Source organism: Emys orbicularis, chromosome 21, assembly GCF_028017835.1.
Source record: "Emys orbicularis isolate rEmyOrb1 chromosome 21, rEmyOrb1.hap1, whole genome shotgun sequence".
NCBI classification, from domain to species: Eukaryota; Metazoa; Chordata; order Testudines; family Emydidae; genus Emys; species Emys orbicularis.
Window position 1 is genome coordinate 13,955,603 of NC_088703.1, and position 23,752 is coordinate 13,979,354.

Here is a 23,752-nt window from a genome sequence, read left to right on the forward strand (position 1 = left end):
ATGAAAAATTCATTCCATTCCATAGCTTGGCATGAATTTCCCATGGAATGCTGCTGAAAATGCCATTACAGAGTACTTCTGGGCATTTGGCAGAAATCCCTTCGTGAAAATAGATAAACATGAACAAGTCATTCCAGATTACTCATAGGGATGAATTTCTCTAGGTAATAGTCCTCCAAACGCCATTCGGGTGCACTGTTGGGCATTTCCCCGAGATTCGTTTGTGACAGTTGCTAAATATGAGAAACTCAATCCAGATCACCGCTAGGGATGCATTTCTCCTCGGATCGTCCTCCAAATGCCATTCGGATGTATTCCTGGCAATTTGGCAGAGATCTGTTCGTGTCAATTGCTAAACATGAACCCTTCCTTACAGATCATAGCTAGGCACGACTTTCTCACGGAATACTCCTGCAAATGTCACTAGGATGCACTGCTTGCCATTTGGCAGAGTACCCTTCGACAAAATTGCTAATCATGAGCAAGTCATTCCAGATTACTTTTACGGATTAATTTCTCCTTGGATCGTACTCCAAATGGCATTCGGATGCACTGTTGGACATTTACCCGAGATTCGTTTGTGACGGTTGCTAAAGATGAGAAACTCAATCCAGATCACGGCTAGGGATGAATTTCTCCTCGGATCGTCCTCCAAATGCCATTCTCATGTATTGCTGGTATTTTGGCAGAGATCCGTTCGTGACAATTTCTAAACATGAAAAATTCATTCCATTGCATAGTTTGGCACGAATTTCCCATGGAATTCTGCTGCAAATGCCATTACAGAGTACTTCTGGGCATTTGGGAGAGATCCCTTTGTGAAAATAGCTAAAGATGAGAAATTCAATCCAGATCACCGATAGGGACGAATTTCTCCTCGGATCCTCCTCCAAATGCCATTCGCATGTATTGCTGGCAATTTGGCAGAGTTCCGTTCGTGACAATTGAACCCTTCATTACAGATCATAGCTAGGCACGACTTTCTCACGGAATACTCCTGCAAATGTCAGTAGGATGCACTGCTTGCAATTTGGCAGAGTTCCCTTCGAGGAAATTGCTAATCATGAGCAAGTCATTCCAGATTACTTTTACGGATTAATTTCTGCTGGGATCGTACTCCAAATGCCATTCGGAGGCACTGCTGGCAATTTGGCAGAGATCCCTTCGTGAAAATAGCTAAACATGAACAAGTCATTCCAGATTACTCATAGGGATGAATTTCTCCAGCTAATAGTCCTCCAAACGCCATTCGGGTGCACTGTTGGGCATTTACCCGAGATTCTTTTGTGACAGTTGCTAAAGATGAGATTCTGAATCCAGATCACTGATAGCGATGAATTTCTCCTGGGAACTTACTCCAAATGGCAATCGGATGTACTGGTGGCAATTTGGCAGAGATCCCTTTGTGAAAATTGCAAAACATGAGCCATTCATTCCAGAACACACCTAGGCACGAATATCTGCAGGAATTATCCTCCAAATGCCTTTCGCAGGCTCTCCTGGCTATTTGTTAGTGATCCTTTCGTTGAAATTGATAAACATGTGCCTTTCACTCCCGATCTCTGGTAGGGACGAGATTTCCTGGAATCGTCCTTCAACTTCAAATCGGATGCAGAGCTGGGCATTTGGCAGAGATCCGTTCATGACAATTGCTAAACATGGAAAAGTCATTCCATTACACAGCTTGGCACGAATTTCCCAAGGAATTCTGCTTCAAATGCCATGACAGAGTACTTCTGAGCATTTGGCAGAGCTCCCTTTGTGAAAATAGCTAAACATGAGCAAGTCATTCCAGATTTCGCATAGGGATGAATTTCTCCTGGTAATAGTCCTCCAAATGCCATTCGGGTGCACTGTTGGGCATTTACTCGAGATTCGTTTGTGACAGTTGCTAAAGATGAGAAACTGAATCCAGATCACTGCTAGGGACTAATTTCTCCTGGGATCTTCCTCCAAATGCAAATCGGATGCAGAGCTGGGCATTTGGCAGAGATCCGTTCGTGACAATTGCCAAACATCAGCCATTAATTGCAGATTACTGATAAGGATGAATTTCTCCTGGGATCGTCCTCCACATACCATTCGGATGTACTGCTGACAGTTTGGCAGGCATCCCTTTGTGACAATTTCTAAACATGAAACCTTCATTCCAGATCATAGCTAGGCACGACTTTCTCATGGAATTCTCCTACAAATGTCACTAGGATACACTGCTGGCAATTTGGCAGAGATCCCTTCGTGACAATTGCTAAACATGAGCAAGTCATTCCAGATTACTCATACGGATTAATTTCTCCTGGGAAGATACTCCAACTGTCATTCGGGTCCACTACTGGGCATTTACCTGAGTTTCGTTTGTGACAGTTGCTAAAAATGAGAAATTCAATGCAGATCACCGCTAGGGATGAATTTCTCCTCGGATCGTCCTCCAAATGCCATTCGGAGGCATTGCTGGTATTTTGGCAGAGATCCGTTCGTGACAATTTCTAAACATGAAAAATTCATTCCATTCCATAGCTTGGCATGAATTTCCCATGGAATGCTGCTGAAAATGCCATTACAGAGTACTTCTGGGCATTTGGCAGAAATCCCTTCGTGAAAATAGATAAACATGAACAAGTCATTCCAGATTACTCATAGGGATGAATTTCTCTAGGTAATAGTCCTCCAAACGCCATTCGGGTGCACTGTTGGGCATTTCCCCGAGATTCGTTTGTGACAGTTGCTAAATATGAGAAACTCAATCCAGATCACCGCTAGGGATGCATTTCTCCTCGGATCGTCCTCCAAATGCCATTCGGATGTATTCCTGGCAATTTGGCAGAGATCTGTTCGTGTCAATTGCTAAACATGAACCCTTCCTTACAGATCATAGCTAGGCACGACTTTCTCACGGAATACTCCTGCAAATGTCACTAGGATGCACTGCTTGCCATTTGGCAGAGTACCCTTCGACAAAATTGCTAATCATGAGCAAGTCATTCCAGATTACTTTTACGGATTAATTTCTCCTTGGATCGTACTCCAAATGGCATTCGGATGCACTGTTGGACATTTACCCGAGATTCGTTTGTGACGGTTGCTAAAGATGAGAAACTCAATCCAGATCACGGCTAGGGATGAATTTCTCCTCGGATCGTCCTCCAAATGCCATTCTCATGTATTGCTGGTATTTTGGCAGAGATCCGTTCGTGACAATTTCTAAACATGAAAAATTCATTCCATTGCATAGTTTGGCACGAATTTCCCATGGAATTCTGCTGCAAATGCCATTACAGAGTACTTCTGGGCATTTGGGAGAGATCCCTTTGTGAAAATAGCTAAAGATGAGAAATTCAATCCAGATCACCGATAGGGACGAATTTCTCCTCGGATCCTCCTCCAAATGCCATTCGCATGTATTGCTGGCAATTTGGCAGAGTTCCGTTCGTGACAATTGAACCCTTCATTACAGATCATAGCTAGGCACGACTTTCTCACGGAATACTCCTGCAAATGTCACTAGGATGCACTGCTTGCAATTTGGCAGAGTTCCCTTCGAGGAAATTGCTAATCATGAGCAAGTCATTCCAGATTACTTTTACGGATTAATTTCTGCTGGGATCGTACTCCAAATGCCATTCGGAGGCACTGCTGGCAATTTGGCAGAGATCCCTTCGTGAAAATAGCTAAACATGAACAAGTCATTCCAGATTACTCATAGGGATGAATTTCTCCAGCTAATAGTCCTCCAAACGCCATTCGGGTGCACTGTTGGGCATTTACCCGAGATTCTTTTGTGACAGTTGCTAAAGATGAGATTCTGAATCCAGATCACTGATAGCGATGAATTTCTCCTGGGAACTTACTCCAAATGGCAATCGGATGTACTGGTGGCAATTTGGCAGAGATCCCTTTGTGAAAATTGCAAAACATGAGCCATTCATTCCAGAACACACCTAGGCACGAATATCTGCAGGAATTATCCTCCAAATGCCTTTCGCAGGCTCTCCTGGCTATTTGTTAGTGATCCTTTCGTTGAAATTGATAAACATGTGCCTTTCACTCCCGATCTCTGGTAGGGACGAGATTTCCTGGAATCGTCCTTCAACTTCAAATCGGATGCAGAGCTGGGCATTTGGCAGAGATCCGTTCATGACAATTGCTAAACATGGAAAAGTCATTCCATTACACAGCTTGGCACGAATTTCCCAAGGAATTCTGCTTCAAATGCCATGACAGAGTACTTCTGAGCATTTGGCAGAGCTCCCTTTGTGAAAATAGCTAAACATGAGCAAGTCATTCCAGATTTCGCATAGGGATGAATTTCTCCTGGTAATAGTCCTCCAAATGCCATTCGGGTGCACTGTTGGGCATTTACTCGAGATTCGTTTGTGACAGTTGCTAAAGATGAGAAACTGAATCCAGATCACTGCTAGGGACTAATTTCTCCTGGGATCTTCCTCCAAATGCAAATCGGATGCAGAGCTGGGCATTTGGCAGAGATCCGTTCGTGACAATTGCCAAACATCAGCCATTAATTGCAGATTACTGATAAGGATGAATTTCTCCTGGGATCGTCCTCCACATACCATTCGGATGTACTGCTGACAGTTTGGCAGGCATCCCTTTGTGACAATTTCTAAACATGAAACCTTCATTCCAGATCATAGCTAGGCACGACTTTCTCATGGAATTCTCCTACAAATGTCACTAGGATACACTGCTGGCAATTTGGCAGAGATCCCTTCGTGACAATTGCTAAACATGAGCAAGTCATTCCAGATTACTCATACGGATTAATTTCTCCTGGGAAGATACTCCAACTGTCATTCGGGTCCACTACTGGGCATTTACCTGAGTTTCGTTTGTGACAGTTGCTAAAAATGAGAAATTCAATGCAGATCACCGCTAGGGATGAATTTCTCCTCGGATCGTCCTCCAAATGCCATTCGGAGGCATTGCTGGTATTTTGGCAGAGATCCGTTCGTGACAATTTCTAAACATGAAAAATTCATTCCATTCCATAGCTTGGCATGAATTTCCCATGGAATGCTGCTGAAAATGCCATTACAGAGTACTTCTGGGCATTTGGCAGAAATCCCTTCGTGAAAATAGATAAACATGAACAAGTCATTCCAGATTACTCATAGGGATGAATTTCTCTAGGTAATAGTCCTCCAAACGCCATTCGGGTGCACTGTTGGGCATTTCCCCGAGATTCGTTTGTGACAGTTGCTAAATATGAGAAACTCAATCCAGATCACCGCTAGGGATGCATTTCTCCTCGGATCGTCCTCCAAATGCCATTCGGATGTATTCCTGGCAATTTGGCAGAGATCTGTTCGTGTCAATTGCTAAACATGAACCCTTCCTTACAGATCATAGCTAAGCACCACTTTCTCACGGAATACTCCTGCAAATGTCACTAGGATGCACTGCTTGCCATTTGGCAGAGTACCCTTCGACAAAATTGCTAATCATGAGCAAGTCATTCCAGATTACTTTTACGGATTAATTTCTCCTTGGATCGTACTCCAAATGGCATTCGGATGCACTGTTGGACATTTACCCGAGATTCGTTTGTGACGGTTGCTAAAGATGAGAAACTCAATCCAGATCACGGCTAGGGATGAATTTCTCCTCGGATCGTCCTCCAAATGCCATTCTCATGTATTGCTGGTATTTTGGCAGAGATCCGTTCGTGACAATTTCTAAACATGAAAAATTCATTCCATTGCATAGTTTGGCACGAATTTCCCATGGAATTCTGCTGCAAATGCCATTACAGAGTACTTCTGGGCATTTGGGAGAGATCCCTTTGTGAAAATAGCTAAAGATGAGAAATTCAATCCAGATCACCGATAGGGACGAATTTCTCCTCGGATCCTCCTCCAAATGCCATTCGCATGTATTGCTGGCAATTTGGCAGAGTTCCGTTCGTGACAATTGAACCCTTCATTACAGATCATAGCTAGGCACGACTTTCTCACGGAATACTCCTGCAAATGTCACTAGGATGCACTGCTTGCAATTTGGCAGAGTTCCCTTCGAGGAAATTGCTAATCATGAGCAAGTCATTCCAGATTACTTTTACGGATTAATTTCTGCTGGGATCGTACTCCAAATGCCATTCGGAGGCACTGCTGGCAATTTGGCAGAGATCCCTTCGTGAAAATAGCTAAACATGAACAAGTCATTCCAGATTACTCATAGGGATGAATTTCTCCAGCTAATAGTCCTCCAAACGCCATTCGGGTGCACTGTTGGGCATTTACCCGAGATTCTTTTGTGACAGTTGCTAAAGATGAGATTCTGAATCCAGATCACTGATAGCGATGAATTTCTCCTGGGAACTTACTCCAAATGGCAATCGGATGTACTGGTGGCAATTTGGCAGAGATCCCTTTGTGAAAATTGCAAAACATGAGCCATTCATTCCAGAACACACCTAGGCACGAATATCTGCAGGAATTATCCTCCAAATGCCTTTCGCAGGCTCTCCTGGCTATTTGTTAGTGATCCTTTCGTTGAAATTGATAAACATGTGCCTTTCACTCCCGATCTCTGGTAGGGACGAGATTTCCTGGAATCGTCCTTCAACTTCAAATCGGATGCAGAGCTGGGCATTTGGCAGAGATCCGTTCATGACAATTGCTAAACATGGAAAAGTCATTCCATTACACAGCTTGGCACGAATTTCCCAAGGAATTCTGCTTCAAATGCCATGACAGAGTACTTCTGAGCATTTGGCAGAGCTCCCTTTGTGAAAATAGCTAAACATGAGCAAGTCATTCCAGATTTCGCATAGGGATGAATTTCTCCTGGTAATAGTCCTCCAAATGCCATTCGGGTGCACTGTTGGGCATTTACTCGAGATTCGTTTGTGACAGTTGCTAAAGATGAGAAACTGAATCCAGATCACTGCTAGGGACTAATTTCTCCTGGGATCTTCCTCCAAATGCAAATCGGATGCAGAGCTGGGCATTTGGCAGAGATCCGTTCGTGACAATTGCCAAACATCAGCCATTAATTGCAGATTACTGATAAGGATGAATTTCTCCTGGGATCGTCCTCCACATACCATTCGGATGTACTGCTGACAGTTTGGCAGGCATCCCTTTGTGACAATTTCTAAACATGAAACCTTCATTCCAGATCATAGCTAGGCACGACTTTCTCATGGAATTCTCCTACAAATGTCACTAGGATACACTGCTGGCAATTTGGCAGAGATCCCTTCGTGACAATTGCTAAACATGAGCAAGTCATTCCAGATTACTCATACGGATTAATTTCTCCTGGGAAGATACTCCAACTGTCATTCGGGTCCACTACTGGGCATTTACCTGAGTTTCGTTTGTGACAGTTGCTAAAAATGAGAAATTCAATGCAGATCACCGCTAGGGATGAATTTCTCCTCGGACCGTCCTCCAAATGCCATTCGGAGGCATTGCTGGTATTTTGGCAGAGATCCGTTCGTGACAATTTCTAAACATGAAAAATTCATTCCATTCCATAGCTTGGCATGAATTTCCCATGGAATGCTGCTGAAAATGCCATTACAGAGTACTTCTGGGCATTTGGCAGAAATCCCTTCGTGAAAATAGATAAACATGAACAAGTCATTCCAGATTACTCATAGGGATGAATTTCTCTAGGTAATAGTCCTCCAAACGCCATTCGGGTGCACTGTTGGGCATTTCCCCGAGATTCGTTTGTGACAGTTGCTAAATATGAGAAACTCAATCCAGATCACCGCTAGGGATGCATTTCTCCTCGGATCGTCCTCCAAATGCCATTCGGATGTATTCCTGGCAATTTGGCAGAGATCTGTTCGTGTCAATTGCTAAACATGAACCCTTCCTTACAGATCATAGCTAGGCACGACTTTCTCACGGAATACTCCTGCAAATGTCACTAGGATGCACTGCTTGCCATTTGGCAGAGTACCCTTCGACAAAATTGCTAATCATGAGCAAGTCATTCCAGATTACTTTTACGGATTAATTTCTCCTTGGATCGTACTCCAAATGGCATTCGGATGCACTGTTGGACATTTACCCGAGATTCGTTTGTGACGGTTGCTAAAGATGAGAAACTCAATCCAGATCACGGCTAGGGATGAATTTCTCCTCGGATCGTCCTCCAAATGCCATTCTCATGTATTGCTGGTATTTTGGCAGAGATCCGTTCGTGACAATTTCTAAACATGAAAAATTCATTCCATTGCATAGTTTGGCACGAATTTCCCATGGAATTCTGCTGCAAATGCCATTACAGAGTACTTCTGGGCATTTGGGAGAGATCCCTTTGTGAAAATAGCTAAAGATGAGAAATTCAATCCAGATCACCGATAGGGACGAATTTCTCCTCGGATCCTCCTCCAAATGCCATTCGCATGTATTGCTGGCAATTTGGCAGAGTTCCGTTCGTGACAATTGAACCCTTCATTACAGATCATAGCTAGGCACGACTTTCTCACGGAATACTCCTGCAAATGTCACTAGGATGCACTGCTTGCAATTTGGCAGAGTTCCCTTCGAGGAAATTGCTAATCATGAGCAAGTCATTCCAGATTACTTTTACGGATTAATTTCTGCTGGGATCGTACTCCAAATGCCATTCGGAGGCACTGCTGGCAATTTGGCAGAGATCCCTTCGTGAAAATAGCTAAACATGAACAAGTCATTCCAGATTACTCATAGGGATGAATTTCTCCAGCTAATAGTCCTCCAAACGCCATTCGGGTGCACTGTTGGGCATTTACCCGAGATTCTTTTGTGACAGTTGCTAAAGATGAGATTCTGAATCCAGATCACTGATAGCGATGAATTTCTCCTGGGAACTTACTCCAAATGGCAATCGGATGTACTGGTGGCAATTTGGCAGAGATCCCTTTGTGAAAATTGCAAAACATGAGCCATTCATTCCAGAACACACCTAGGCACGAATATCTGCAGGAATTATCCTCCAAATGCCTTTCGCAGGCTCTCCTGGCTATTTGTTAGTGATCCTTTCGTTGAAATTGATAAACATGTGCCTTTCACTCCCGATCTCTGGTAGGGACGAGATTTCCTGGAATCGTCCTTCAACTTCAAATCGGATGCAGAGCTGGGCATTTGGCAGAGATCCGTTCATGACAATTGCTAAACATGGAAAAGTCATTCCATTACACAGCTTGGCACGAATTTCCCAAGGAATTCTGCTTCAAATGCCATGACAGAGTACTTCTGAGCATTTGGCAGAGCTCCCTTTGTGAAAATAGCTAAACATGAGCAAGTCATTCCAGATTTCGCATAGGGATGAATTTCTCCTGGTAATAGTCCTCCAAATGCCATTCGGGTGCACTGTTGGGCATTTACTCGAGATTCGTTTGTGACAGTTGCTAAAGATGAGAAACTGAATCCAGATCACTGCTAGGGACTAATTTCTCCTGGGATCTTCCTCCAAATGCAAATCGGATGCAGAGCTGGGCATTTGGCAGAGATCCGTTCGTGACAATTGCCAAACATCAGCCATTAATTGCAGATTACTGATAAGGATGAATTTCTCCTGGGATCGTCCTCCACATACCATTCGGATGTACTGCTGACAGCTTGGCAGGCATCCCTTCGTGACAATTTCTAAACATGAAACCTTCATTCCAGATCATAGCTAGGCACGACTTTCTCATGGAATTCTCCTACAAATGTCACTAGGATACACTGCTGGCAATTTGGCAGAGATCCCTTCGTGACAATTGCTAAACATGAGCAAGTCATTCCAGATTACTCATACGGATTAATTTCTCCTGGGAAGATACTCCAACTGTCATTCGGGTCCACTACTGGGCATTTACCTGAGTTTCGTTTGTGACAGTTGCTAAAAATGAGAAATTCAATGCAGATCACCGCTAGGGATGAATTTCTCCTCGGATCGTCCTCCAAATGCCATTCGGAGGCATTGCTGGTATTTTGGCAGAGATCCGTTCGTGACAATTTCTAAACATGAAAAATTCATTCCATTCCATAGCTTGGCATGAATTTCCCATGGAATGCTGCTGAAAATGCCATTACAGAGTACTTCTGGGCATTTGGCAGAAATCCCTTCGTGAAAATAGATAAACATGAACAAGTCATTCCAGATTACTCATAGGGATGAATTTCTCTAGGTAATAGTCCTCCAAACGCCATTCGGGTGCACTGTTGGGCATTTCCCCGAGATTCGTTTGTGACAGTTGCTAAATATGAGAAACTCAATCCAGATCACCGCTAGGGATGCATTTCTCCTCGGATCGTCCTCCAAATGCCATTCGGATGTATTCCTGGCAATTTGGCAGAGATCTGTTCGTGTCAATTGCTAAACATGAACCCTTCCTTACAGATCATAGCTAGGCACGACTTTCTCACGGAATACTCCTGCAAATGTCACTAGGATGCACTGCTTGCCATTTGGCAGAGTTCCCTTCGACAAAATTGCTAATCATGAGCAAGTCATTCCAGATTACTTTTACGGATTAATTTCTCCTTGGATCGTACTCCAAATGGCATTCGGATGCACTGTTGGGCATTTACCCGAGATTCGTTTGTGACGGTTGCTAAAGATGAGAAACTCAATCCAGATCACCGCTAGGGATGAATTTCTCCTCGGATCGTCCTCCAAATGCCATTCGCATGTATTGCTGGTATTTTGGCAGAGATCCGTTCGTGACAATTTCTAAACATGAAAAATTCATTCCATTGCATAGCTTGGCACGAATTTCCCATGGAATTCTGCTGCAAATGCCATTACAGGGTACTTCTGGGCATTTGGGAGAGATCCCTTTGTGAAAATAGCTAAACATGAGAAATTCAATCCAGATCACCGATAGGTATGAATTTCTCCTCGGATCGTCCTCCAAATGCCATTCGCATGTATTCCTGGCAATTTGGCAGAGTTCCGTTCGTGACAATTGAACCCTTCATTACAGATCAAAGCTAGGCACGACTTTCTCACGGAATACTCCTGCAAATGTCACTAGGATGCACTGCTTGCAATTTGGCAGAGTTCCCTTCGAGGAAATTGCTAATCATGAGCAAGTCATTCCAGATTACTTTTACGGATTAATTTCTGCTGGGATCGTACTCCAAATGCCATTCGGAGGCACTGCTGGCAATTTGGCAGAGATCCCTTCGTGAAAATAGCTAAACATGAACAAGTCATTCCAGATTACTCATAGGGATGAATTTCTCCAGCTAATAGTCCTCCAAACGCCATTCGGGTGCACTGTTGGGCATTTACCCGAGATTCTTTTGTGACAGTTGCTAAAGATGAGATTCTGAATCCAGATCACTGATAGCGATGAATGTCTCCTGGGAACTTACTCCAAAAGGCAATCGGATGTACTGGTGGCAATTTGGCAGTGATCCCTTTGTGAAAAATTGCAAAACACGAGCCATTCATTCCAGATCACACCTAGGCACGAATATCTGCAGGAATTATCCTCCAAATGCCTTTCGCAGGAACTGCTGGCTATTTGTAAGTGATCCTTTTGCTAAACATAAAAAGTCATTCCATTACACAGGTTGACACGAATTTCCCGAGGAATTCTGCTGCAAATGCCATTACAGAGTAGTTCTGGGCATTTGGCAGAGATCCCTTTGTGAAAATAGCTAAACTTGAGTAAATCATTCCAGATTACTCATAGGGATGAATATCTCCTGGTAATAGTCCTCCAAATACCATTCGGGTGCACTGTTGGGCATTTACCCGAGGTTCGTTTGTGACAGTTGCTAAAGATGAGAAACTCAATCCAGATCACGGCTAGGGATGAATTTCTCCTCGGATCGTCCTCCAAATGCCATTCTCATGTATTGCTGGTATTTTGGCAGAGATCCGTTCGTGACAATTTCTAAACATGAAAAATTCATTCCATTGCATAGCTTGGCACGAATTTCCCATGGAATTCTGCTGCAAATGCCATTACAGAGTACTTCTGGGCATTTGGGAGAGATCCCTTTGTGAAAATAGCTAAAGATGAGAAATTCAATCCAGATCACCGATAGGGATGAATTTCTCCTCGGATCCTCCTCCAAATGCCATTCGGATGTATTACTGGCAATTTGGCAGAGTTCCGTTCGTGACAATTGAACCCTTCATTACAGATCATAGCTAGGCACGACTTTCTCACGGAATACTCCTGCAAATGTCACTAGGATGCACTGCTTGCAATTTGGCAGAGTTCCCTTCGAGGAAATTGCTAATCATGAGCAAGTCATTCCAGATTACTTTTACGGATTAATTTCTGCTGGGATCGTACTCCAAATGCCATTCGGAGGCACTGCTGGCAATTTGGCAGAGATCCCTTCGTGAAAATAGCTAAACATGAACAAGTCATTCCAGATTACTCATAGGGATGAATTTCTCCAGCTAATAGTCCTCCAAACGCCATTCGGGTGCACTGTTGGGCATTTACCCGAGATTCTTTTGTGACAGTTGCTAAAGATGAGATTCTGAATCCAGATCACTGATAGCGATGAATTTCTCCTGGGAACTTACTCCAAAAGGCAATCGGATGTACTGGTGGCAATTTGGCAGAGATCCCTTTGTGAAAATTGCAAAACATGAGCCATTCATTCCAGAACACACCTAGGCACGAATATCTGCAGGAATTATCCTCCAAATGCCTTTCGCAGGCACTCCTGGCTATTTGTCAGTGATCCTTTCGTTGAAATTGATAAACATGTGCCTTTCACTCCCGAGCTCTGGTAGGGACGAAATTCTCCTGGAATCATCCTTCAACTTCAAATCGGATGCAGAGCTGGGCATTTGGCAGAGACCCGTTCGTGACAATTGCTAAACATGAAAACGTCATTCCATTACATAGCTTGGCACGAATTTCCCAAGGAATTCTGCTGCAAATGCCATTACAGAGTACTTCTAGGCATTTGGCAGAGATCCCTTTGTGAAAATAGCTAAACATGAGCAAGTCATTCCAGATTTCGCATAGGGATGAATTTCTCCTGGTAATAGTCCTCCAAATGCCATTTGGGTACACTGTTGGGCATTTACTCGAGGTTCGTTTGTGACAGTTGCTAAAGATGAGAAACTCAATCTAGATCACCGCTAAGGATGAATTTCTCCTTGGATCGTCCTCCAAATGCCATTCGCATGTATTGCTGGCAATTTGGCAGAGATCTGTTCGTGACAATTGCTAAACATGAACCCTTCATTCCAGATCATAGCTAGGCACGACTTTCTCATGGAATTCTCCTGCAAATGTCACTAGGATGCACTGCTTGCCATTTGGCAGAGATCCCTTCGACAAAATAGCTAATCATGAGCAAGTCATTCCAGATTACTTTTACGGATTAATTTCTCCTGGGATCGTACTGCAAATGGCATTCGGATGCACTGTTGGGCATTTACCCGAGATTCGTTTGTGACAGTTGCTAAAGATCAGAATCTGACTCCAGATAACTGCTAGGGACGAATTTCTTCTCCGATCGTCCTCCAAATGGCAATCGGATGTACTGCTGGCAATTTGGCAGAGATCCCTTTGTGAAAATTGCTAAACATGAGCCATTCATTCCAGATCACACCTAGGCACGAATATCTGCAGGAATTAACATCCAAATGCCTTTCGCAGGCACTGCTGGCTATTTGTCAGAGTGCCTTTTGTTGAAATTGATAAACATGTGCCTTTCACTCCCGATCTCTGCTAGGGACGAAATTCTCCTGGAATCATCCTTCAACTTCAAATCGGATGCAGAGCTGGGCGTTTGGCAGAGATCCGTTCGTGACAATTTCTAAAATTAAAAATTCATTCCATTTCATTGCTTGGCACGAGTTTCCCATGGAATGCTGCTAAAATGCCATTACAGAGTACTGCTGGATATTTGGCAGAGATCCCTTCGTGAAAATAGCTAAACAAGAACAAGTCATTCCAGATTACTCATAGGGATGAATTTCTCCAGGTAATAGTCCTCCAAACACCATTCGGGTGCACTGTTGGGCATTTACCCGAGATTCGTTTGTGACGGTTGCTAAAGATGAGAAACTCAATCCAGATCACCGCTAGGGATGAATTTCTCCTCGGATCGTCCTCCAAATGCCATTCGCATGTATTGCTGGTATTTTGGCAGAGATCCGTTCGTGACAATTTCTAAACATGAAAAATTCATTCCATTGCATAGCTTGGCACGAATTTCCGATGGAATTCTGCTGCAAATGCCATTACAGAGTACTTCTGGGCATTTGGCAGAGATCCCTTTGTGAAAATAGCTAAACATGAGAAATTCAATCCAGATCACCGATAGGGATGAATTTCTCCTCGGATCCTCCTCCAAATGCCATTCGGATGTATTGCTGGCAATTTGGCAGAGTTCCGTTCGTGACAATTGAACCCTTCATTACAGATCTTAGCTAGGCACGACTTTCTCACGGAATACTCCTGGAAATGTCACTAGGATGCACTGCTTGCAATTTGGCAGAGTTCCCTTCGAGGAAATTGCTAATCATGAGCAAGTCATTCCAGATTACTCTTACGGATTAATTTCTCCTTGGATCGTACTCCAAATGGCATTCGGATGCACTGTTGGGCATTTACCCGAGATTCGTTTGTGACGGTTGCTAAAGATGAGAAACTCAATCCAGATCACCGCTAGGGATGAATTTCTCCTCGGATCGTCCTCCAAATGCCATTCGCATGTATTGCTGGTATTTTGGCAGAGATCCGTTCGTGACAATTTCTAAACATGAAAAATTCATTCCATTGCATAGCTTGGCACGAATTTCCCATGGAATTCTGCTGCAAATGCCATTACAGAGTACTTCTGGGCATTTGGCAGAGATCCCTTTGTGAAAATAGCTAAACATGAGAAATTCAATCCAGATCACCGATAGGGATGAATTTCTCCTCGGATCCTCCTCCAAATGCCATTCGGATGTATTGCTGGCAATTTGGCAGAGTTCCGTTCGTGACAATTGAACCCTTCATTACAGATCATAGCTAGGCACGACTTTCTCACGGAATACTCCTGCAAATGTCACTAGGATGCACTGCTTGCAATTTGGCAGAGTTCCCTTCGAGGAAATTGCTAATCATGAGCAAGTCATTCCAGATTACTCTTACGGATTAATTTCTCCTTGGATCGTACTCCAAATGGCATTCGGATGCACTGTTGGGCATTTACCCGAGATTCGTTTGTGACGGTTGCTAAAGATGAGAAACTCAATCCAGATCACCTCTAGGGATGAATTTCTCCTCGGATCGTCCTCCAAATGCCATTCGCATGTATTGCTGGTATTTTGGCAGAGATCCGTTCGTGACAATTTCTAAACATGAAAAATTCATTCCATTCCATAGCTTGGCATGAATTTCCCATGGAATGCTGCTGAAAATGCCATTACAGAGTACTTCTGGGCATTTGGCAGAAATCCCTTCGTGAAAATAGATAAACATGAACAAGTCATTCCAGATTACTCATAGGGATGAATTTCTCTAGGTAATAGTCCTCCAAACGCCATTCGGGTGCACTGTTGGGCATTTCCCCGAGATTCGTTTGTGACAGTTGCTAAATATGAGAAACTCAATCCAGATCACCGCTAGGGATGCATTTCTCCTCGGATCGTCCTCCAAATGCCATTCGGATGTATTCCTGGCAATTTGGCAGAGATCTGTTCGTGTCAATTGCTAAACATGAACCCTTCCTTACAGATCATAGCTAGGCACGACTTTCTCACGGAATACTCCTGCAAATGTCACTAGGATGCACTGCTTGCCATTTGGCAGAGTTCCCTTCGACAAAATTGCTAATCATGAGCAAGTCATTCCAGATTACTTTTACGGATTAATTTCTCCTTGGATCGTACTCCAAATGGCATTCGGATGCACTGTTGGGCATTTACCCGAGATTCGTTTGTGACGGTTGCTAAAGATGAGAAACTCAATCCAGATCACCGCTAGGGATGAATTTCTCCTCGGATCGTCCTCCAAATGCCATTCGCATGTATTGCTGGTATTTTGGCAGAGATCCGTTCGTGACAATTTCTAAACATGAAAAATTCATTCCATTGCATAGCTTGGCACGAATTTCCCATGGAATTCTGCTGCAAATGCCATTACAGGGTACTTCTGGGCATTTGGGAGAGATCCCTTTGTGAAAATAGCTAAACATGAGAAATTCAATCCAGATCACCGATAGGTATGAATTTCTCCTCGGATCGTCCTCCAAATGCTATTCGCATGTATTCCTGGCAATTTGGCAGAGTTCCGTTCGTGACAATTGAACCCTTCATTACAGATCAAAGCTAGGCACGACTTTCTCACGGAATACTCCTGCAAATGTCACTAGGATGCACTGCTTGCAATTTGGCAGAGTTCCCTTCGAGGAAATTGCTAATCATGAGCAAGTCATTCCAGATTACTTTTACGGATTAATTTCTGCTGGGATCGAACTCCAAATGCCATTCGGAGGCACTGCTGGCAATTTGGCAGAGATCCCTTCGTGAAAATAGCTAAACATGAACAAGTCATTCCAGATTACTCATAGGGATGAATTTCTCCAGCTAATAGTCCTCCAAACGCCATTCGGGTGCACTGTTGGGCATTTACCCGAGATTCTTTTGTGACAGTTGCTAAAGATGAGATTCTGAATCCAGATCACTGATAGCGATGAATGTCTCCTGGGAACTTACTCCAAAAGGCAATCGGATGTACTGGTGGCAATTTGGCAGAGATCCCTTTATGAAAAATTGCAAAACATGAGCCATTCATTCCAGATCACACCTAGGCACGAATATCTGCAGGAATTATCCTCCAAATGCCTTTCGCAGGAACTGCTGGCTATTTGTAAGTGATCCTTTTGCTAAACATAAAAAGTCATTCCATTACACAGCTTGACACGAATTTCCCAAGGAATTCTGCTTCAAATGCCATGACAGAGTACTTCTGAGCATTTGGCAGAGCTCCCTTTGTGAAAATAGCTAAACATGAGCAAGTCATTCCAGATTTCGCATAAGGATGAATTTCTCCTGGTAATAGTCCTCCAAATGCCATTCGGGTGCACTGTTGGGCATTTACTCGAGATTCGTTTGTGACAGTTGCTAAAGATGAGAAACTGAATCCAGATCACTGCTAGGGACTAATTTCTCCTGGGATCTTCCTCCAAATGCAAATCGGATGCAGAGCTGGGCATTTGGCAGAGATCCGTTCGTGACAATTGCCAAACATCAGCCATTAATTGCAGATTACTGATAAGGATGAATTTCTCCTGGGATCGTCCTCCACATACCATTCGGATGTACTGCTGACAGTTTGGCAGGCATCCCTTTGTGACAATTTCTAAACATGAAACCTTCATTCCAGATCATAGCTAGGCACGACTTTCTCATGGAATTCTCCTACAAATGTCACTAGGATACACTGCTGGCAATTTGGCAGAGATCCCTTCGTGACAATTGCTAAACATGAGCAAGTCATTCCAGATTACTCATACGGATTAATTTCTCCTGGGAAGATACTCCAACTGTCATTCGGGTCCACTACTGGGCATTTACCTGAGTTTCGTTTGTGACAGTTGCTAAAAATGAGAAATTCAATGCAGATCACCGCTAGGGATGAATTTCTCCTCGGATCGTCCTCCAAATGCCATTCGGAGGCATTGCTGGTATTTTGGCAGAGATCCGTTCGTGACAATTTCTAAACATGAAAAATTCATTCCATTCCATAGCTTGGCATGAATTTCCCATGGAATGCTGCTGAAAATGCCATTACAGAGTACTTCTGGGCATTTGGCAGAAATCCCTTCGTGAAAATAGATAAACATGAACAAGTCATTCCAGATTACTCATAGGGATGAATTTCTCTAGGTAATAGTCCTCCAAACGCCATTCGGGTGCACTGTTGGGCATTTCCCCGAGATTCGTTTGTGACAGTTGCTAAATATGAGAAACTCAATCCAGATCACCGCTAGGGATGCATTTCTCCTCGGATCGTCCTCCAAATGCCATTCGGATGTATTCCTGGCAATTTGGCAGAGATCTGTTCGTGTCAATTGCTAAACATGAACCCTTCCTTACAGATCATAGCTAGGCACGACTTTCTCACGGAATACTCCTGCAAATGTCACTAGGATGCACTGCTTGCCATTTGGCAGAGTTCCCTTCGACAAAATTGCTAATCATGAGCAAGTCATTCCAGATTACTTTTACGGATTAATTTCTCCTTGGATCGTACTCCAAATGGCATTCGGATGCACTGTTGGGCATTTACCCGAGATTCGTTTGTGACGGTTGCTAAAGATGAGAAACTCAATCCAGATCACCGCTAGGGATGAATTTCTCCTCGGATCGTCCTCCAAATGCCATTCGCATGTATTGCTGGTATTTTGGCAGAGATCCGTTCGTGACAATTTCTAAACATGAAAAATTCATTCCATTGCATAGCTTGGCACGAATTTCCCATGGAATTCTGCTGCAAATGCCATTACAGGGTACTTCTGGGCATTTGGGAGAGATCCCTTTGTGAAAATAGCTAAACATGAGAAATTCAATCCAGATCACCGATAGGTATGAATTTCTCCTCGGATCGTCCTCCAAATGCTATTCGCATGTATTCCTGGCAATTTGGCAGAGTTCCGTTCGTGACAATTGAACCCTTCATTACAGATCAAAGCTAGGCACGACTTTCTCACGGAATACTCCTGCAAATGTCACTAGGATGCACTGCTTGCAATTTGGCAGAGTTCCCTTCGAGGAAATTGCTAATCATGAGCAAGTCATTCCAGATTACTTTTACGGATTAATTTCTGCTGGGATCGAACTCCAAATGCCATTCGGAGGCACTGCTGGCAATTTGGCAGAGATCCCTTCGTGAAAATAGCTAAACATGAACAAGTCATTCCAGATTACTCATAGGGATGAATTTCTCCAGCTAATAGTCCTCCAAACGCCATTCGGGTGCACTGTTGGGCATTTACCCGAGATTCTTTTGTGACAGTTGCTAAAGATGAGATTCTGAATCCAGATCACTGATAGCGATGAATGTCTCCTGGGAACTTACTCCAAAAGGCAATCGGATGTACTGGTGGCAATTTGGCAGAGATCCCTTTATGAAAAATTGCAAAACATGAGCCATTCATTCCAGATCACACCTAGGCACGAATATCTGCAGGAATTATCCTCCAAATGCCTTTCGCAGGAACTGCTGGCTATTTGTAAGTGATCCTTTTGCTAAACATAAAAAGTCATTCCATTACACAGCTTGACACGAATTTCCCGAGGAATTCTGCTGCAAATGCCATTACAGAGTAGTTCTGGGCATTTGGCAGAGATCCCTTTGTGAAAATAGCTAAACTTGAGTAAATCATTCCAGATTACTCATAGGGATGAATATCTCCTGGTAATAGTCCTCCAAATACCATTCGGGTGCACTGTTGGGCATTTACCCGAGGTTCGTTTGTGACAGTTGCTAAAGATGAGAAACTCAATCCAGATCACGGCTAGGGATGAATTTCTCCTCGGATCGTCCTCCAAATGCCATTCTCATGTATTGCTGGTATTTTGGCAGAGATCCGTTCGTGACAATTTCTAAACATGAAAAATTCATTCCATTGCATAGCTTGGCACGAATTTCCCATGGAATTCTGCTGCAAATGCCATTACAGAGTACTTCTGGGCATTTGGGAGAGATCCCTTTGTGAAAATAGCTAAAGATGAGAAATTCAATCCAGATCACCGATAGGGATGAATTTCTCCTCGGATCCTCCTCCAAATGCCATTCGGATGTATTGCTGGCAATTTGGCAGAGTTCCGTTCGTGACAATTGAACCCTTCATTACAGATCATAGCTAGGCACGACTTTCTCACGGAATACTCCTGCAAATGTCACTAGGATGCACTGCTTGCAATTTGGCAGAGTTCCCTTCGAGGAAATTGCTAATCATGAGCAAGTCATTCCAGATTACTTTTACGGATTAATTTCTGCTGGGATCGTACTCCAAATGCCATTCGGAGGCACTGCTGGCAATTTGGCAGAGATCCCTTCGTGAAAATAGCTAAACATGAACAAGTCATTCCAGATTACTCATAGGGATGAATTTCTCCAGCTAATAGTCCTCCAAACGCCATTCGGGTGCACTGTTGGGCATTTACCCGAGATTCTTTTGTGACAGTTGCTAAAGATGAGATTCTGAATCCAGATCACTGATAGCGATGAATTTCTCCTGGGAACTTACTCCAAATGGCAATCGGATGTACTGGTGGCAATTTGGCAGAGATCCCTTTGTGAAAATTGCAAAACATGAGCCATTCATTCCAGAACACACCTAGGCACGAATATCTGCAGGAATTATCCTCCAAATGCCTTTCGCAGGCACTCCTGGCTATTTGTCAGTGATCCTTTCGTTGAAATTGATAAACATGTGCCTTTCACTCCCGATCTCTGGTAGGGACGAGATTTCCTGGAATCGTCCTTCAACTTCAAATCGGATGCAGAGCTGGGCATTTGGCAGAGATCCGTTCATGACAATTGCTAAACATGGAAAAGTCATTCCATTACATAGCTTGGCACGAATTTCCCAAGGAATTCTGCTTCAAATGCCATGACAGAGTACTTCTGAGCATTTGGCAGAGCTCCCTTTGTGAAAATAGCTAAACATGAGCAAGTCATTCCAGATTTCGCATAGGGATGAATTTCTCCTGGTAATAGTCCTCCAAATGCCATTCGGGTGCACTGTTGGGCATTTACTCGAGATTCGTTTGTGACAGTTGCTAAAGATGAGAAACTGAATCCAGATCACTGCTAGGGACTAATTTCTCCTGGGATCTTCCTCCAAATGCAAATCGGATGCAGAGCTGGGCATTTGGCAGAGATCCGTTCGTGACAATTGCCAAACATCAGCCATTAATTGCAGATTACTGATAAGGATGAATTTCTCCTGGGATCGTCCTCCACATACCATTCGGATGTACTGCTGACAGTTTGGCAGGCATCCCTTTGTGACAATTTCTAAACATGAAACCTTCATTCCAGATCATAGCTAGGCACGACTTTCTCATGGAATTCTCCTACAAATGTCACTAGGATACACTGCTGGCAATTTGGCAGAGATCCCTTCGTGACAATTGCTAAACATGAGCAAGTCATTCCAGATTACTCATACGGATTAATTTCTCCTGGGAAGATACTCCAACTGTCATTCGGGTCCACTACTGGGCATTTACCTGAGTTTCGTTTGTGACAGTTGCTAAAAATGAGAAATTCAATGCAGATCACCGCTAGGGATGAATTTCTCCTCGGATCGTCCTCCAAATGCCATTCGGAGGCATTGCTGGTATTTTGGCAGAGATCCGTTCGTGACAATTTCTAAACATGAAAAATTCATTCCATTCCATAGCTTGGCATGAATTTCCCATGGAATGCTGCTGAAAATGCCATTACAGAGTACTTCTGGGCATTTGGCAGAAATCCCTTCGTGAAAATAGATAAACATGAACAAGTCATTCCAGATTACTCATAGGGATGAATTTCTCTAGGTAATAGTCCTCCAAACGCCATTCGGGTGCACTGTTGGGCATTTCCCCGAGATTCGTTTGTGACAGTTGCTAAATATGAGAAACTCAATCCAGATCACCGCTAGGGATGCATTTCTCCTCGGATCGTCCTCCAAATGCCATTCGGATGTATTCCTGGCAATTTGGCAGAGATCTGTTCGTGTCAATTGCTAAACATGAACCCTTCCTTACAGATCATAGCTAGGCACGACTTTCTCACGGAATACTCCTGCAAATGTCACTAGGATGCACTGCTTGCCATTTGGCAGAGTTCCCTTCGACAAAATTGCTAATCATGAGCAAGTCATTCCAGATTACTTTTACGGATTAATTTCTCCTTGGATCGTACTCCAAATGGCATTCGGATGCACTGTTGGGCATTTACCCGAGATTCGTTTGTGACGGTTGCTAAAGATGAGAAACTCAATCCAGATCACCGCTAGGGATGAATTTCTCCTCGGATCGTCCTCCAAATGCCATTCGCATGTATTGCTGGTATTTTGGCAGAGATCCGTTCGTGACAATTTCTAAACATGAAAAATTCATTCCATTGCATAGCTTGGCACGAATTTCCCATGGAATTCTGCTGCAAATGCCATTACAGGGTACTTCTGGGCATTTGGGAGAGATCCCTTTGTGAAAATAGCTAAACATGAGAAATTCAATCCAGATCACCGATAGGTATGAATTTCTCCTCGGATCGTCCTCCAAATGCCATTCGCATGTATTCCTGGCAATTTGGCAGAGTTCCGTTCGTGACAATTGAACCCTTCATTACAGATCAAAGCTAGGCACGACTTTCTCACGGAATACTCCTGCAAATGTCACTAGGATGCACTGCTTGCAATTTGGCAGAGTTCCCTTCGAGGAAATTGCTAATCATGAGCAAGTCATTCCAGATTACTTTTACGGATTAATTTCTGCTGGGATCGTACTCCAAATGCCATTCGGAGGCACTGCTGGCAATTTGGCAGAGATCCCTTCGTGAAAATAGCTAAACATGAACAAGTCATTCCAGATTACTCATAGGGATGAATTTCTCCAGCTAATAGTCCTCCAAACGCCATTCGGGTGCACTGTTGGGCATTTACCCGAGATTCTTTTGTGACAGTTGCTAAAGATGAGATTCTGAATCCAGATCACTGATAGCGATGAATGTCTCCTGGGAACTTACTCCAAAAGGCAATCGGATGTACTGGTGGCAATTTGGCAGAGATCCCTTTGTGAAAAATTGCAAAACATGAGCCATTCATTCCAGATCACACCTAGGCACGAATATCTGCAGGAATTATCCTCCAAATGCCTTTCGCAGGAACTGCTGGCTATTTGTAAGTGATCCTTTTGCTAAACATAAAAAGTCATTCCATTACACAGCTTGACACGAATTTCCCGAGGAATTCTGCTGCAAATGCCATTACAGAGTAGTTCTGGGCATTTGGCAGAGATCCCTTTGTGAAAATAGCTAAACTTGAGTAAATCATTCCAGATTACTCATAGGGATGAATATCTCCTGGTAATAGTCCTCCAAATACCATTCGGGTGCACTGTTGGGCATTTACCCGAGGTTCGTTTGTGACAGTTGCTAAAGATGAGAAACTCAATCCAGATCACGGCTAGGGATGAATTTCTCCTCGGATCGTCCTCCAAATGCCATTCTCATGTATTGCTGGTATTTTGGCAGAGATCCGTTCGTGACAATTTCTAAACATGAAAAATTCATTCCATTGCATAGCTTGGCACGAATTTCCCATGGAATTCTGCTGCAAATGCCATTACAGAGTACTTCTGGGCATTTGGGAGAGATCCCTTTGTGAAAATAGCTAAAGATGAGAAATTCAATGCAGATCACCGCTAGGGATGAATTTCTCCTCGGATCGTCCTCCAAATGCCATTCGGAGGCATTGCTGGTATTTTGGCAGAGATCCGTTCGTGACAATTTCTAAACATGAAAAATTCATTCCATTCCATAGCTTGGCATGAATTTCCCATGGAATGCTGCTGAAAATGCCATTACAGAGTACTTCTGGGCATTTGGCAGAAATCCCTTCGTGAAAATAGATAAACATGAACAAGTCATTCCAGATTACTCATAGGGATGAATTTCTCTAGGTAATAGTCCTCCAAACGCCATTCGGGTGCACTGTTGGGCATTTCCCCGAGATTCGTTTGTGACAGTTGCTAAATATGAGAAACTCAATCCAGATCACCGCTAGGGATGCATTTCTCCTCGGATCGTCCTCCAAATGCCATTCGGATG